The sequence below is a fragment of the Coenobita brevimanus genome, chromosome 59, assembly GCF_032717465.1.
Source record: "Coenobita brevimanus isolate Jiangsu-jjx chromosome 59, ASM3271746v2, whole genome shotgun sequence".
In the NCBI taxonomy this organism is placed as follows: domain Eukaryota; kingdom Metazoa; phylum Arthropoda; class Malacostraca; order Decapoda; family Coenobitidae; genus Coenobita; species Coenobita brevimanus.
The window spans coordinates 5,185,077-5,203,124 of record NC_137012.1 but is presented as its reverse complement, the minus strand read 5'-3'; the positions used below and the strand labels follow the sequence as shown (position 1 = coordinate 5,203,124).

General features: G+C 42.2%; 1 non-coding gene across 1 annotated transcript; it reads left to right on the top strand.

Annotated features, from left to right (window-relative positions):
• The first annotated feature begins 2,145 nt into the window (after positions 1 to 2,145).
• On the top strand, positions 2,146 to 2,217 carry TRNAT-CGU (transfer RNA threonine (anticodon CGU)). Its single transcript has one exon. It is a non-coding gene; the product is annotated as a tRNA-Thr (tRNA).
• The last annotated feature ends 15,831 nt before the right edge of the window (positions 2,218 to 18,048 follow it).

Genomic DNA, 18,048 nt, shown 5'->3' with positions numbered 1-18,048 from the left:
TTCCAGGTAAATAGTGTAGATTTTGGTTCCCTTTCCATCTTTCCTATGAAAGTTTCAATGACTGCATGTTTGTGGTTCATGGTGGTCCTCCTCACTATTTCCTGCCGGCTTTGACTTCAGGGTTTGGTGAGTAGGGGAGTGAAGCCTTCCTACTTATCTTCCCTTTCCTTTAGCTGAGAAAATAGTGTCTTTACTTATAACCTTTCCTATACCAAAAGTCCAAGAAAGCAACCTTGCTGTTTGCTTTCCTTTGTTCTCCTCTGTACTCCTCTGCTTCTTCTTCCTCCCCCTCTCTATCTATATGTCCATCCATCTATCTGTCCATCTATCTATCTTTCCATTCCTTTCCCTTCGTTCCCCTCAAATTTTGTCTCCAACTTCCTCTTTTTTTCCTTCTCTCTCCCTTTTCTCCACTCCTCTATTATCTTTCTTTCTTCTCTCTTGTGGAATTCTTTTTCCATGAGTTCGCGAGCCTTTCCCATCCATTCTCCTTCTTTTTTATCTACTCTTCTTCTCCATCTCCGATCCTCTTTCCCTTCCTTGCTCTCCACTTCTCTGTCTGTCTGTCTGCCTCTCTTCCTTTATCATTTTTTCCCTCTCTCTTATTGTTATTACTCTCTCTTTTTCCCGTCATTTATAATCCTTTTTTCCCTCTCCTTTCTCTCTATGTCCATATACCCTCTCCCTCTATTTAGCTCCCTCCTTTTCTTCCTTCCTTTTCCCTCCCTCCCTCCCTCTCCCTCCCCATTTCTCTCCACCTTCTCCTCTTCCATAATTCTTCCAGATCCCTCACTTCCTCCTTCATAATCCTTCTTTTCTCCCTTTGCTTTCCCCTTTTTATTCCTTTTTTTCTTTCCCCTGTTTCCTTTTGATACATTCCTCACATGTCTTCGTTCTTCCTTCTTCCATTCTCAATCTGCCTCTGCTCTTTATATTCGTTTCTTCCCTCTCTCCCGTAGTCTTCATTCCATTTCTCCCTCATGCCTTCAGCTGACAATAGTTTTGTTACTTACAACCTTCCGTATACCAAACAGCCACGAAAGGACCAACGGTTCTGTTGCTGTTTATTTCATTAGTTTTCCTTTGTACTCCTATTCTCTCTTTCTCATTCTATCCTCATTTTTTGCCTCTTCTCTCTCCTTCCCTCCCCCTCCCTCTTCCTTCCCTCCCCCTCCCTCTTCCTTCCCTCCCTCCTCCCCTTCATTTATATGCCTATACTTGCTTTTCTCCCAGTCCCTCCTTGCTTCCCTCTCAGGTCCTCTATCCTTCCCTCTTTCCTTACCTTCTACCGGTCCTCGTCCTTCATTGATTCCCTCCTTCCTTCCCGTCCTCTCTCCTTTCTTCTTCCCTCTCTCCATTCCTCCCTGTCCTTCCCTCCCTCCTTTTATCCTTTTCTCCATTCATCTTCATCCTTATACTCTTCCATCTTTCCTTTCATTCCTGCCTGTTTACGTCCCTCCCTCCATTCCTTGCTTCTTTCCTCCTCTGTTCTCATTCTTCCTTCCCCCTCCTTCTATCCTTCCTTCCTCCCTTCCCTGTCTCGAAAATCCCTTCATAATAAAGCTTTAAAAAAAAAAAAAAGGCTAGTCGCCATGATAATATTTTTCTTCGGGTTTAGGGAGAGAGAGAGAGAGAGAGAGAGAGAGAAACTGTGATGGATAAGCATAATATCTAGTAGCCTTTTGACACCACTGAGTAGATTTCAGTTCTCTCTCTCTCTCTCTCTCTCTCTCTCTCTCTGATCCTTGAAATGTAACACGATCATCATCATATTCACCACCACTGTCATCAGCATCATCATCAAGATGAGTGTGGCCATGTTCAGTTTGCCATAAGGGTGTGGGAGGCAATCTTCATCCTGTGCAGTGATTGTAATAAGTGGGTCCATAAGAGAGGTAGTGGTGTAAGAGGTAGACTGGGAAACACTGCTGATTTCGTGTGTGTGGTGTAACTGGGAGACCATGTAGAGGTTATTAGGCAAGAAAGGACTGATCTTACAGGAGAGTCCCTTGAATGTGTGGAAGAGTTTTATTATTTGGGGGATATGTTATGTGCTGGACGTGTGTCTGGAGCTATGTCTGTGACCAGGGAAAGGAGTGGTTGGAGGAAGTTCAGGGAGCTGTTGCCTCTCCTGACCTTGAGGGGGGCGCGGTAGCGCAGTGGTAGCGCGCCGGACTCGTAATCGGGGGATTGCGAGTTCGAGCCTCGCCCGGGCTGCCGTGCCGGGAGTGGTAGCTCGCTCCTGTAACTCTAGCGGGGCTATATAGTCCAATACAGGGCTTAGCTCGGGGGAACTCCATTTCTCCCATTTTTCTCCTGACCTTGAGAGATGTCTCTCTCAGTGCTAAGGGATCTTTGTTTGTGGCGTGCTTTAGGAGTATAACACTGTATTTAGTGAGTCCTGACCAGTAAAGGAAGAGGATATTCACAGGCTCAAACGTACAGAAATGACAATTATTAGATGGGTGTGTAGTGTGACCTTGAATACTAGGCTTGAGGAGGCTAGAAGTACGAGAGAAGAGTTGAGAGGAAGAGATGGATTGGAGTGTGTTGGTGTTGCTATTTTTTTTAAGGGGTGGTAGATTGAGATGGTTTGCGCATGTTGAGAGAATGGAGGATGGCAGTTGGATGAGGATGTTGAGAAGTGTGAATGTCAGGGATAGGGTTGTGAGAGGCAGACCAAAAAAATACCCGGGACGAGATCACAGAGTGTCACCTCATGGGATAAGAGTCTGAGTAGGGAGACTGCCGGAGTTTGAGCAGAGTGGAAAACCGCCATTAGATGACCAAGGCCAAAGATTGCACCATGCCGCCATTACAAACAATACGACGAATATATATATATATATATATATATATATATATATATATATATATATATATATATATATATATATATATATATATATATATATATATATATATATATGGAAGGTAGATAGATAGATAGATAGAGATAGATAGATAGATAGATAGATAGAGATAGACAGATAGATATCATATTTATCTGTCTATCTATATATATACTGTATGGTGGTGCCTTCCTGAAGACTGGCTGACAGGCACCGGATTGGTTTGCACAGCTTACAGTCCATAAAAGGATCTAAAAAGGTCCTTGAATGAACCCTCATCAGGATTTAGTGGGCATGATCAGGTAACACTGCATATCATCCAGTCAGACACAGGGATGTTTGCCAGAACCACCCTGGGGGACACAGTCTGACCCATATCTCTCCTGGGTAAAACGAGTTACTCAATGACTCAGAGACTACTGTGTTCCTTGGCTGGCCACTACCACTGGTAGAGTCTGGGAAGTGTGCACCTGTCTTCCCGACGTCCCATTCAAGCATCTATAGGTTTTGAATGAGATATTAAAAAGTCAAGCTTTTTATTGGTGGTCTCTAGGGCTCTTTGTCTGAAAACCGTCCAAAGCGACCGTAAGTAGTCCTTCTCGTGAATATGAGTACATATTCGTAAAACTCTTAAAGTACTTACAATAATTTTCAAGAAAAACTCAGTATAACTCATATCACTGGGTATGGTAAAGGGGCCTCTTAAGGAGTCACGTGTAATTATCCCAGATGCCTTAAAAGAGCTGCAAAGGCAAAATTCAGTGTGGCGTCTCAGTAACTTAATAACTCACTGGCATTGTCAATGGCATTTCTGGGGAGGGACCAGCAAAAATAGACTCGAGAGGTGAATGGTCTTTAATATTTGACTACAAAACTGGTCAGCTTAGGAACATTTATTATTAATGTATTATTAATGCATGTATCCTTTGCCTGCGACTTGTATGTAATGTCATTTAGTCTTTCATAGAAGGGAAAATATACAGAGAAAAGCAAGTGAACGAGGAGTATGTAATTGACTGAGTAAAAGTTAAAGAATCAGAGAGAGAGAGAGAGAGAGAGAGAGAGAGAGAGAGAGATGGGGGGGTTGTGTGATAATGTTTAGGAGTCAGGTGTGGGAGGGTGTGTGGTAGTGGTGGTTGCAATCAATACTACACTGCCAGAGAGAGAGAGAGAGAGAGAGAGAGAGAGAGAGAGAGAGAGATGGAAAGGGGGAGGGGGTGCTTGTGTGATAATGTTTAGGGAGTCAGGTGTGGGAGAGTGTGTGGTAGTGGTGGTTGCAATCAATACTACACTGCCAGAGAGAGAGAGAGAGAGAGAGAGAGAGAGAGAGAGAGATGGAAAGGGGGGGGGGTGCTTGTGTGATAATGTTTAGGGAGTCAGGTGTGGGAGGGTGTGTGGTAGTGGTGGTTGCAATCAATACTACACTGCCAGAGAGAGAGAGAGAGAGAGAGAGAGAGAGAGAGAGAGATTTTCTGAGGGATAATTCTCCTCTCTTTCTTATCTTTTTCCGTTCTATACATTCCTTCTCCCTCCTACCTTCTTTCTTCGTAGTCTTCTTTATATCTCCCATCTTCTTTTCCCTCCCTTCCTTCGGTTTCCCCTTCCGTCCTTTATCTTTCCTGCTCCTCCTCTTTCCTTCCTACTGTTCCTCTTCCTTCTCTCCTAATTCCTTCCTTTCTCGCCTTCCTCTGTACTTCCTTTCTCACCTTCCTCCTCCCTTCCTTCCTTCCTTCCTTCCTTCCTTCTTTCCCTCTATCCTACTCTTCTTTCCTTCATACTTCCTTCATTCTCTCTTTTCGTTTACTTCATTTCTCATCTCCTTCCTTCTTCCCATCATTCCTTTCTTTTCAACTTTTTTTCCTTCCATCCCTCCTCTCTGTCTTCTTTCTTTATTTGTCTTTCTCTGTTATCCTTCCTTCCTCCTTTCCATCAGTCTTTCTTTCCTTCCATCCTTCCTTCCTCCTTTCTTTCCTTCATTTTTTCTTCCTTTCTCTCTTCATCCTTTCCTACATTCTTTCTGTCTATCCTTCAATCCTCCTTTTCTTCTTCCTTAGCTTTTCTTTACTTCCCTTTTCACTTTCCCTCTATACTTTTTTCACTTCCTGTCCTCTGCCTACATTTTCATATCCTCCTCCTCCTCCTCCTCCTCAATTTTCCCTGTCATTCTTCCTTCTCCTCTTCCCTCCTCTCTCCTTTTTTCTTTTCCTCCCCTTCATCAACTTCTTCCCTCCTACCTTCTCCCTTCCTCCCTCTGTTTTCCTAAGTACCTCCTTCCTCCTCTTCACACTCCTCTTTCCATCTCCCTCATCCCTCCCTCCCTTCCTTCCTCTCTCCCTTCCTTCTTCTCTCGTTTCCTTTCTCTCTCCCTTCCCACCTCTCTCCCTTCCCTGCTTTCTCGCTCCCTTCCTTTCTCCCTTTCTTCCTCTGTCCCTTCTTTCCTCTCTCCCTTCCTTCCTCTCCCTCTCTCCTTAGTTTTCTCCCTGTCTAATTTCTCAGATCTTTCCGTACCCTCCTTAACTTCCTCCCCTATCTTTCTCTCTCCGCTCCTCCGTCCCTCCCTCCCTCTCTATCTTTTCTTCATTCTTACATACCCCCCATTCTCATTCCCTCCTACCTTTCCTTCTTCCTCCTTCCCTTCTTACTTGCATCCTTTTCCACATTTTACCCTCTCTTCCTCCACACCTCTCACCTTTTCTTCCTCCTTCTTCCCTTCCCCTTCAAAATCTACTCTCTCTCCTCTTACCTTACTCATTCTTCCACCCTCCCTCTCCTTCTTCGGTAATTTGTCTCTCTCTTCCTCAGTTCCTTGTTCATTTTCTTCTCTTCCTCCCTCCATCTCTTCCTTGCTACCTCATCCCTCCTCCATTATTCATTCCCTCCTTCCCATCCTTCACAGATCTCTGACATCACTCCCTCCATCTTTTTTCACTCTTTCTCTCACTCCTCTCTCTCCTTCCCACTCTCAGTCCTCCTCTCCTATCCTTTTCAGATTTATCGCTGACCCAGTGCTCCATCACTCCCTTAAATATTTCCTTTACGTTTTGCCACCTTTACTCCCTTCTTTCCTCTCAGATTCATTCTGTTTTCATCTCCCTTCCTCTTTCCTTCCGCCCTCCCTCCCTCCCTCCCTTTTTCCTTTTCCCCCTTCCTCCCTCTCTCCTCCTAATCCTTTCCTCTTATTTCCCCTTTCTTCTTAAACTCTCCATCAAACCCTCATCTTCTTAGTCCTCCTCATTCTTCCTTCTCTCACATTTTTCCCTCTCTTCCATTTTTTCCTTCTTCCCCTTACATTTTCCTCCCTCTCTGCCTCCTTCTCTCCCTCCCTACCCCTCATCTCTCTCCTTGCTCCCCTTCCTTCCTCCCTTCCTCCCTCCCCCCCTCTAGTATTTCTCCTTTCTCCCTCTTCCCCTTCCATCTTCCCTCTTCCATTACTTACCCCCTTCTTCCTCCCCCTCCCTCTCTTCCACCTCTTTGTTATAAATTCCTACTCTTCATTTTTCCCTCCTTCCTCCCTGTTTCTTACATTTCTTCCCTCCATTCTACCTCCCTCCTTCCCTCCCTCCTCCGTACTCTCCCTTATCCTCTTCTGATAAATTACCAATATGCTGGGAATCGAACCAGGGGACTCTCACGTGAGAGCCAGGCAGCATACCACTACACCACGACTGTGTACAGTACAGGTTTCTCTCGTCCTCCTCCTCTTCCTCTCTCCTCCCTTACGTCCTTCCATCATTCCCTCTATATCCCTTTCCATCTTCCTACATCTTATAACCTTCTCTATGCCAAACAGCCGCGAAAGAACCAACAGGTCTTTTGCTGTTTGCTTTCTTTCATACTCATTTGTACTCCCTCACTCGTATCTACCTCACTTCTCCCTTCCTTCCTCACTACCTCCCTCCCTTCCTCTCCTACCTCTTCCCCTCTTCGTGCCTCTCTCTCTCTCTCTGAGACAGCGAGTAAGAAAGATGAAGTTGGATGTAGGTTGCATCCCCGTTAAATTGCTGAGAGAGAGAGAGAGAGAGAGAGAGAGACAAACAGACAGACAGACAGACAGACAGAGACAGAGGCAGACAGACAGACAGACAGAGACAGAGGCAGACAGACAGAGTGGAACAGAGGAAGGAGGAGAGATAAGGAAGATCAGAGAGAGAGAGAGAGAGTGTGGAACAGAGGAAGGAAGAGAGATAGGGAAGATCAGAGAAAGAGAGAGAGAGAGAGAGAGAGAGAGAGAGAGACCACTAACCCAGCCCACAATCAATGCCCCCATTACCTGCCCCTTATTCCACCCTGTCTATGGGTCACGACAATTGGTGTTCTGTCTCACGAGATGTATAATGTTGCCTGGTTTATGGTTACCCTATCTGACCTATTGTGACCTCTGATGACCTGGTGGACTCTCTCTCTCTCTCTGAAAGGATTAATCCATTATAATCAATCGACATTAAACCATGAAAATGAAATAATGACACTTCTCTCTTGTTAACTGCAAACTTAAAATCTGTCTCTCGTTAGGAGGTGGTCGATGGATTGGTTATTGGCGGAGTGATTTAAGAGGCAATTGATTGAGTGATTTGTGAGTCAATTGAGGAGAGAAGATGGGAAGTGATGTTGAGCGAAATGGAGAAGACAAGAAGTGACACTGAGTGGGAAAGAGTGGTTGGGAAGTGACACTGAATAGAGTGGAGAGGAAGGATACTGAAATCTAGTGAAATGGAGTGAGTGGGAAATGAACTTGAGTGTGATGGAGAGGACGAGAAGTGAAATCTAGTGGCATGGAGAGGATGGGAATTGAAATATAATGGTACGGATTGCAATCGGCTTAGCTTCACCCGAGGGAACTGGGTCAATCCAACAATTAAATTCTGATTAGTGGTTACGTAAACTACGATGAACTCTTGTTCTGAAGCAGTAATTAGTCTCCTTGGTTACTTGACAAATCATCCTTCTAAATGGACTACATCTGGCCATCAAGTGAGCTGAAAGGGGTTAAGGATTGTTGCCAGGTTAAAGGCACAATAGTAAACAGTGTTAAGTTTGGGTACACTCGAGCGTAGAAGTACGTCTACTGTTACAGCTCTTCCTCTTCTCACTTTCCTCTTGTGGCTAATATAACTAAGCTGAGACGTTTGAATGTTAAATAAATTTGTGAATTTGACTGTAAAGTGGATTTGTGGGCTTTGGGAAAGTTAGGTAGGGCACGGTTGGGTTGGGTTGGGTTGGGTTGGGTTGGTTGAGTTGAGATGGGTTCGATTAGGTTGAGGTGGGATGAAGTGGGTTGGGTTGGGAAGGATAGGAATGTGATGGTCTGTCTTTGGTTATTTGTAGGTATGGTATGGTAGCAATGAATAGGGTAGATTAGGCTTAGGCACGGTTGGATGGAATAATTGTACCGACTAAACAATTAAATACATATATCATTTGTCGCTTCTGAGGGTAAACGATTATGGAAATGAACAACCCCCATAGACACGGATGGATGTCATACGTTCGTACCCTGGACTAAACACCCTTTATTGTGCCTTTTCATATATTTTTCCATAACTAATTTATTCAAAAAATATTTTTTGTATCCTCACCACAGGATGGCTCATATATCACAATTTTTCGTACGTTTTAGTATGTTTAAGTGCTTGGGGTTGATTTTCTTTTTTATTTTTTTTAAATTTTGTTTTGGGGGGAAGGTGTGTAGATTGTTGAGTTGCGGAGAGGGGGGGGAAGTGAGGTGAGAATAGTAGAGGGTTAATGAGTGGCTTGGGGACCACTGGCTCGTAATTGGATTAGATTTGGTTAGGTTTGATTGTTTTACTTCTGTTTATTTGCTTATGTGTCCGACTCAGAGCATAGAGTTAAATACCGTTCCCTGAGGCTGAGCATTCTTCCTACCTGCTTCACACCTTCACATCACTTCACCGCTAATACCCTCCGACCATACTGGATGCATATTAGAGCAGCCTCATTCAGGACTGGTATGATGGTGTTAGGGGAGGTGTTTTATGATATGTTGATCAATCTTGTTGAATAAATAAATAAAGTCTTAACAATATTCACTTCATCACTCTGCTTCTTGTCTTCCCTGGGATCGAACTTGCAACCTTTCGGATAGGCTTGAGTTAGGTAGTTTAGTCAAAAGTTTATTCGTTACACTTTAACTAAGTGTAAAATTATAATATCCCTGTTTTAAATTCTGAGCTGTGGCAAGGTGGTGCTAGTCACGATGAAGTGCTACGGAGAGGATGCAGGGCCGTAGTATTCTCATTCTGTCACTGAACGAAATAGTTTGCAAAAGAACGAAAATCACCGACAAGTTAAAGGGAATAAACTAGACTGTAGGGCTGGGCCCGTGTTCTCGTCGGGTAAGGAGGCTCCTTAACACCTCTTCTTTAGTGATTTATTTTTAAATATGGCTGGCTAATATCCTTTTGCACATATTGTATGTAAAGTGAGGCGATATTAGAAGAATTTACGTGACAGAAAAGAGAGTGGTAAGATGTAATAAGTCAAATAAATCGCTAAGGAAAGGGTGTTCGGGAGATTTCATAACGACAAGAATACGGGCCTAGGATTGAGCAGGGTAGGTTAGGCTTAGACACGGTTGGGTTGGGTGACATTAGGTTGTGTAGGGCTGAGCTGGAGGAAGGAAAGGAAAGGGAACGAGGGAGAGAAAATGTGTGATATGTATTGTACTCTTTTGTACCCTAACATGGCCGACAATTGTCATCCCTCCATCTGGAACACTGAGGTGTAACAATAGATTAATACTAGAATATGATGCTAGTCAAGAAGAAGTGCTTTGGAAAGGATGTACAACCCTAGTAATTTAATTTCTGCCACTGAGTTACGTGAAATAAGAAACAGAAGGACGAAAATCTGGGCCAAGTTAAGGCAAATGATTAATAAAAATGTCGTCTGTCTGTCTGTCTGTCTGTCTGTCTGTCTCTCTCTTGGTGTTTTTTTTTTTTTTTTGTCTAGGTAGGAACATGAAGAAAGAAAGGGAAGGACAGACAGACATATCGACAGGCAAGCAGCAGAGACAAAGATAGGCGTAATTTGTGTGTGTGTGTGTGTGTGTGTGTGTGTGTGACGCTTTCATAAGTTTGTTTATGTGTCAGATTAAGACAAACTACAATAAATGATGAATGCATAGGTAGATGGATATTTTGAAAGACAGATAAATACATCCATAAATAATGAAACGCTGAGAACTCGGGCGCCAAGCTTTTGACACAAAGAGTTGTTCAATATGGCTCCGAGAAGCTTTGCAAACGGATTTGCAAACAACCTCCATGACAGGGTTCATTGTGGGTTGAAATGAGACTAAAGCTAAATCATGTAGACCCCATATGACCTTGACCTTTGAGCCCTTGATCTAGTTGACCTAAGTAGTTTATCATCTCACACTGCTTCAGTGACAAAAGTTTGGTGAAAACCTTCAATGGGTTCAGGAGATATCGCGCCCACAGCTGTGTTACGGACGCACCCACCCACGCACACACGGACGGAGAAACCAGTCACTTAATGTCTCTTCCACTATAAGTGGAACGAACGTTATTAAGGATGGAAGTTAACTGCTGTATGCGAATATATGTAGATAGATACATGGATAGACAGATAGATGCATGTATAGACAGACAGACAGATGGGCAAAAATAGATAGGGTAGATAGATATACATTTAAGCTGATACATAGGTAGCCAGGTCATGGTTAGATAGATGGCTACATTGGCTGTTAGACAGAAAAACAGATACATCGAACCATATACAGATGCATACATACATACACAGACCGACACACAGACAGACAGACAGATTGGAAGGGAGATAAATGTAGTTGTATTGATACGTACATAGACTAGATAGTCAGTGAGACGAATAGAAAGACAGACATATAAAGACAGATAGATAGATAGCTTGATTGATAGGGATAGGTGTATCGTTATTATAGACTCCTTGGAACATACATACACACATACTGTACATATACAAATAGGTACAGTATTTTCAACTTCCTGTTCCTCACTCCCCACTCCTGTTTCTCACAGATGGATATTAATTTAATGTGGAAGGGCCAGAGGGGAGGATATGAGACAGACAGACAGACAGACAGACAGTTTTGACATCCCCTCTTCCCTTCCCTCTTCCTTACTAATATATTACTATAATAATAATAGTTTTGCATATTCATAACTGTTCCACTGATGTATGATGGGCACTAGATTTTATTTATTTAAATGACGGGACTGAAAAGCCTAGTCCCGGACCCCTACGCTTCTGATGAGGAAAATAAAAGGGATTGGGTGATGGATGAATGGATGTAAGACAAAGGCTCGTATTTTCATCAGTAATGGAACTCCCCAACACCTCTTCCTTAGCGATTTAAACTTGAAAATGGGCGATTAACTTTTTGTAGGAAGTTTTTACATAGCATGGCGATATTGGAAGGATCCATAATAAGAGGATAGTAAGATTTAATAAACAAGATGAATTACTTAGGAAAAGGTGTAAGGTAAACTACCCTTTTGTACGTTACTAATGCAGAGTATGGCAACACTGGAATGATTTATGTAACACAGAAGAGGAAAGAAAGGTGTAAAAAAATAAAATAAGAGTACTGTGCTAAGTGGGCATGTCTGTGTGGTGTATGTGTTAGTGAGGAGCGTCTTATAAGCCAGAGTTTATGGAGAAGAGTAATTGATGAGAGTGTGTACGGAAAGAGAGAGAGAGAGAGAGAGGGGGGAGGGGTTCAAGTACATGTGTCGAGTCTCTCTCTCTCTCTCTCTCTCTCTCTCTCTCTCTCTTTGATCGAAACCCTTGCAACATACGTCTCAGTGTTCATTCGTCCCACAGTCTACCAAACAATTCCACTCGCTTTGCTCCGTCAGTTATGCATTGTAAATTGGAAATGAGTGAAAAACCATTGAATAAGTCTTTGTGATATGGTCAGCGGAATTAATGTTAATGAATGAATTGTTGTTATTCATTTGACCCAGAAATTTCTACCGTAGTGTGTGTGTGTGTGTGTGTGTGTGTGTGTGTGTGTGTGTGTGTGTGTGTGTGTGTGTGTGTGTGTGGATGAATGTGTGAATGTGTGTATCTATGAATTAGTGACAACGTACTGCATTTGTGTGTGTGTGTGTGTGTGTGTGTGTGTGTGTGTGTGTGTGTGTGATGGTTAAACTAGTGGTCAGCTGCTGAACCGATGTTAAACGATATTTCTAGTCATGGTGCGGTGGTTAGCACATCTCGCTGGCAGCCCTAGGAGCCAGAGTTTGATTCTCGGGATGGGCAGTCTACTGGACTAAGTTTGTTTCCCAGTAGTCTCTCTTCACCCTGTAACACAATTAGGGACGTGCAAGTAACATCGACTGCTGATTTTTTTTTTCGAAGGGAAAATTAGGACTCAGTAAAGGAATTAATGAATGACTGATGATCCTTGTGGAGTCAATAGGCAAGCTAGTGAGTAACTCTGAATTTGGTGTGCACAGTAACTTACATTCCACAAGACCCATCGACAGGCCATAAAAACACCCCCACTAATGCCACCACACCAGACCTTATTGAGACAGCTCTGGCGTGTAGTGTGGATGGTGGGTATTAGCACCGAAGTGGTAGCACGTGAAGGTATGATCGGTACCTGCCGAAAATCGTTAAAATGATATAATAATGATAATAATGATAATAATAATAATAATAAAATAATAATAATAATAATAATAATAATAATAATAAAATAATAATAATAGTAATAATAATAATACAACTTGAACAAAGTAAAATTGTCCAAGGACAATTTTGATAAAGAGCATCCCACAGCCATTGCCTACTAGAAACCGAGCTATAATGGGATCTTGAAATCAAGGTCACTGATCTTGTGCGTGTCTCCGTAGGTCATCACTGTCTATAAGTCCACCATATTGGTTGGCTCCAGCTTTAATATTTCATGGAAAATGAAGTAACACCATGAATATCTGGAAAAGTACCAATTTCTTACCCTAGGCGATCTCAGAGAATAATCAACTGACTGGAACAATAGCCCTTTCCGCACTGCGTCAGCCTGAAGGCTATATTGCAGTTAAATTTCAGTTTCCTGGCTTAAGAGGTTCTTGAGATAGCATGGCTGAGTCACTTTTCTGTGTTTCGGATTTTATCCGGATATTCGGTTGACGGGTTACCACCATATTTGGTCAAAAGAAACGTAAAGTTGACCGACTAAGGAGACCAAGTATGAAGGCTTTAGGTCAAATAGCCTTTGAAGTATGGCAACTTTATAATAATAATAATAATAATAATATTGACAAACAATGAAACTTCCCACCACGAAGCAGGAATTTTAATAACAGCAGCAGCAGCAGCAGCAGCAACAACAAGAACAACAACAAGAACAACAACAATAATAATAATAATAATAATAACATAGAAATAAACAAATCAGTTCTTTAATTAATGAAAACTTTAGCAACTAAAATATGGTGTTTAATCCTATTACCATCAAAACTTTCTGAAACTCGCAAAATATCAGCATTAAATAAGAAAATGCTGCTGTTCCTTTCTTTCAGACGAACATTAAGGTTTCGTTCATCCTGTTATTTTTTGCTCGCCAGAGTCAACTCATAATTTCATACAACGCATTATTGCAGGAAATATTTAGAAACAACAAGAAAGCTTTGGCATGTGTCAAACTGGTGTGTTAATGTTCAATTTATGTGCGCGCGCGTGGGCGTACATGTGTAATTCACCGGGTCGGTCAGGATCACTTGATGGTCGCGATCGTCAGCTTTTACCCTCCCGGAAGGGAGCTGAGAGCTCATATAGTCCGATCTAAGGGCAAGGCTGTGACCTTCACACACGCACACACCCGTCCCCTTGCTCAAGGGGGACAGTAACCACCCACTTCGTCAGTGAAACTTTTCGCAACCTGAGCGAGGCGCGAACTCCCGTCCACCAGATGGCAAGCGAGAACGTTACCACTGCACCAGCGAGCGGTGTGTGTGTGTGTGTGTGTGTGTGTGTGTGTGTGTGTGTGTGTGTCATTACTTCTATTTATAGGTCACATCTGAATGGGATGTCTTACCCTAATTCAGTCATACATCTATGGTGATACTGTGTAAAAAAAAAAAAAAAATCCAGCCAGCTCTGGTATTCTAGTCAATATACCAAACACCCCACCTTCACCGGTACGACTGCAACGCTGGGCACAAGAGAGAGAGAGAGAGAGAGAGAGAGAGAGAGAGAGGCATGATTAGGGAATACAGGCAATCCATCCAATTGACCTTATCGTTGCCATAAATAAGAAGTAAGTTCTTCACCGGCGGGCATGCAATCTGCTACTCTGATATGGGGCCGATATTGGTGGCACTTTGACTGAAATCAATGTTACCAATGCCAGAGAGAGATAGATAGATAGATAGAGAGAGAGAGAGAGAGAGAGAGAGAGAGAGAGAGGGAGGGAGGGAGAGAGAGAGAGTGGAATGATTGGGGAATACATGCAATCCATGCAATTGACCTTATCGTTGCCGTGAATAAGAAGTAAGTTCTTTACCGGCGGGCATGCAACCTGCTACTCTGATATGGGATCGATATTGGTGGTACTTTGACTAGAATCAGTGTTACCAACGCCAGAGATAGAGGGAGGGAGGGAGGGAGAGAAGAGTTTTAGGAGGTAATTATCACTTTTTGCTTAACGTTGGGTCTGGTTAGTACTTGGATGGGTGACCGCCTGGGAACACCAGATGCTGTTGGCATCCCTACGTGTCAAGTGGGGTTGGTGGAGGATTAGTGCCCCTCCCTGTAAAACAATTAACTCTAAGCCATTGGCCACCTCGTCTGGGATACGTGGCGTCTGGCAATGAATGAATGAATAACTTGAAACAACTTTTTTCGTCATAAAAATGATGTTAAGCGTGGAAGAGTTAGCAACTTTACTCCAATTATCTTTTTTATGCAATTTTTTTTTTTTTTTTTTTTTTTTCACGCAGTTTTATTCAGCTTTGGAGAGGTCTTTCACTCTCGAGACACAGGACCATTTTTATCAACCTATTACCTACACCTTTTATTTCTTTACAATGTTGACTGTTTCATTTACAGTACTTATTTATTATGTTTGATTATTTTCGGCTACAGCTGATGTTTACAGTTTATTTATTTACAGACTTTGTTTACAATTTTTACAGGTTTTATTTAATTCTTGTTTATTTTGATTTTATTTACATTAGAGCTTTAATTAGTTTTGTTTACGCTTTAATTAGTTTTTAGTTTTCATTTATTTATTTCACAACTTTATTTACAGTTATCTACAGCTTCTATTTACAGCTTTTATTTTGTTCTATTTAGTTATTATATACATTGCAGCTCTAATTACGGCTTAATTACATCTTTATTCATTTACTTTTCATATAATTAGTATTACAGTTTATTCACAGTTTTTATCTACAGAGTTTATTTACAGTTTTTGTTTAGTTTTTTATTTACATTTTTTAGTTTTATTTTTTTTTTAAAGAATTTGTACTTAGTATTGCTTTACACCTTCTGTATACAGTTCTTATTTATTACATTATTTAGTTTCCATTCGCAGATTTGTTTACTTCTTTCACCTTAGCTTGACCCAGATTTTCGTCCATTTGCAGCTCACTTTATGTAGCTCCCTAGCAAAAAAAGGCAATGTTATGGCTCTACATCCTTCTCATCGCACTTCTTCATGACTAGCATAATATTCTAGTGCATATCCACTGCTAAAACTCGACATTCGGGATAGAGAGGTGGAAATTTCAAGGCAGGTTAGTGTAAAAAGAGTATAGTTAACTTTAAAATGCTGATCTTGTGTTAAGTGATATTCGTCTGTCAGTAACACACACACACACACACACACACACACACACACACACACACACACACACACACACACACACACACACACACACACACACACAAATCATCAGATTGAAGGGGTTAAGGCAGGTAATACAGACTGGTCCATATGTAACACTCCTCTTTCACTCCGCCGGGCGATTTCTCTTGTGCTGAGGGAACGGCTCAGTTAGCGCTATCTGTGTCTATCCTGCATAATTTTCCCCATTCCCTATTCCTGCAGCCACGCCCAAGCCCACACCAGCAGAATGAGTAGTGTCTAGTGCAGCGCTGTCTATGGACTACTCTGTATTCAACCCCTCCAGGTCGAAAAGCCACACATTTGCTAAATAAATTTGCCTGACAGTATCAAGAATGCGTTATAAGAGTTCGTATTGGAGGCTTCTTTACACTTTTTTTTACCGATTTATTTTGCACATTATACATTAACATCCCCTACTATGTTATTTTTACCTTACCTGTTTTCGTCATCGTTTCCGTTTTTAGTCATTAAATTTGGTACATTACAGCTGAATTGCTTCTTGTATGCGATTTATGCCTTGCTGTTTCAGGTATAGTTTCCATCAGCGATACACATATGATTGATATGTTGTGGGTAAAATATATCGCTTACGAGAAGGTGCAACGGGAGGTTTGAAGTCAACGAGAAGGTGATCCTAAGCACCAGCAATCGTGTGAATCTTATACTGTACTTTTTTCACCCTTACTTGCCCGAAAAACGCCTTCTCACTATCTTAAATGATCAAATGTAACATGAAATTAACTGTGCTATATGATGCTAGCCACGAGGAAGTGCTATGGATAGGATGTAGAACTGTATTATTGCCTTATTTTGCCGCTGTACTGTACAGTAAATAGAGTTTAACACAAAGGAATGATGCTAGTCATGAAGAATTGCTATGCAAAGGATCTAGAGCTGTAGTAATGTCATATTCTGTCACTGAGATGTAAGCTCAGCACTAGAATGTGATGCTAGTTACGTAGGAGTGGTGTGGAAAGATGTAGAGCCGTTGTATTTTATTTTATTTTGCCAATGAGTTTTAGCAAGAGTTTGACAATACAGTAAGGTTTTAGTCACGAAGAAGTACTGGGGAAAATATGTTGAACCGATGTATTTCTTATTCTGCCCTTGAGCTGTAACGAAAGATTGACGATACAGTAAGGCTTTAGTCACGAAGAAGTGCCACGGAAAGGATGCAGAGCCGTTATACCACCCTGTCCTGCCACTGAACTATGTGAAACAAGCCGAAGGCGAGAATCTGAACTACTTTAGTATGAGGCGAAAGATCTATTTGGATTGCAAGTTGTCCCAGAGCCGTTACTAAACCGCGCTTCGTTTTCTTGATAACCAACGATATAGGCGTCGATGCAGGAGCAAGTACGCGAGCATTTGTTCGTGCAGAAACGCACGAATTTCCACGGAAAAGATCCGCAGTGTTTTCGGCGTCATGTAACACCAATGGAGACAATTATTAGGGGACAAAATACCCTTTTAGAAGTTTTCTGTCGACATGAAATTGAAATGGACCCATCTGTGAAACAATTCCAGTCTTTCTGCTAAGTTTCAACGAAATCCTTTTTTTTCAGTTCCGGCTGCCAACCCCCCCCCCACACACACATATACAAACGGATACATGCACATGCACAGACATGAGTTGTATTATTCACACACACACACACACACACACACACACACACACACACACACACACACACATACGAACGGATACATTCACATGCACAGACAGACATGAGCTGTATTATTCACACACACACACACACACACACACACACACACACACACACACACACACACACACACACACACGAACGGATACATGCACATGAACAAAGACATGTGGTGTCTTATTCACACACACACACACACACACACACACACACACACACACACACACACACACACACAAACGGATACATGCACATGCACAGACAGACATGAGTTGTATTATTCACACACACACACACACACACACACACACACACACACACACACACACACACACACACAGCGGTGTGTTGTTGAGTTCGACCAGTAATGGATATTTCGACCTCATTACGTATAGGGTCAGAGTTGTTGTTGCTACTGCTGTTACCCTTTTTGTTGCTGTTGTTGTTGCTGCTGCTGCTGCTTTTGTTGAAGGCGGTGGTGCTGCTGCTGCTGCTTCTGTTGCTGTTGTTGTTGTTGCTGCTGCTGCTTCTGTAGTTGTTGTTGCTGCTGCTGCTTCTGTAGTTGTTGTTGCTGCTGCTGCTTCTGTAGTTGTTGTTGTTACTGCTGCTGTTGTTGTAGGTGATGATGGTGGTGGTGGTGCTGCTG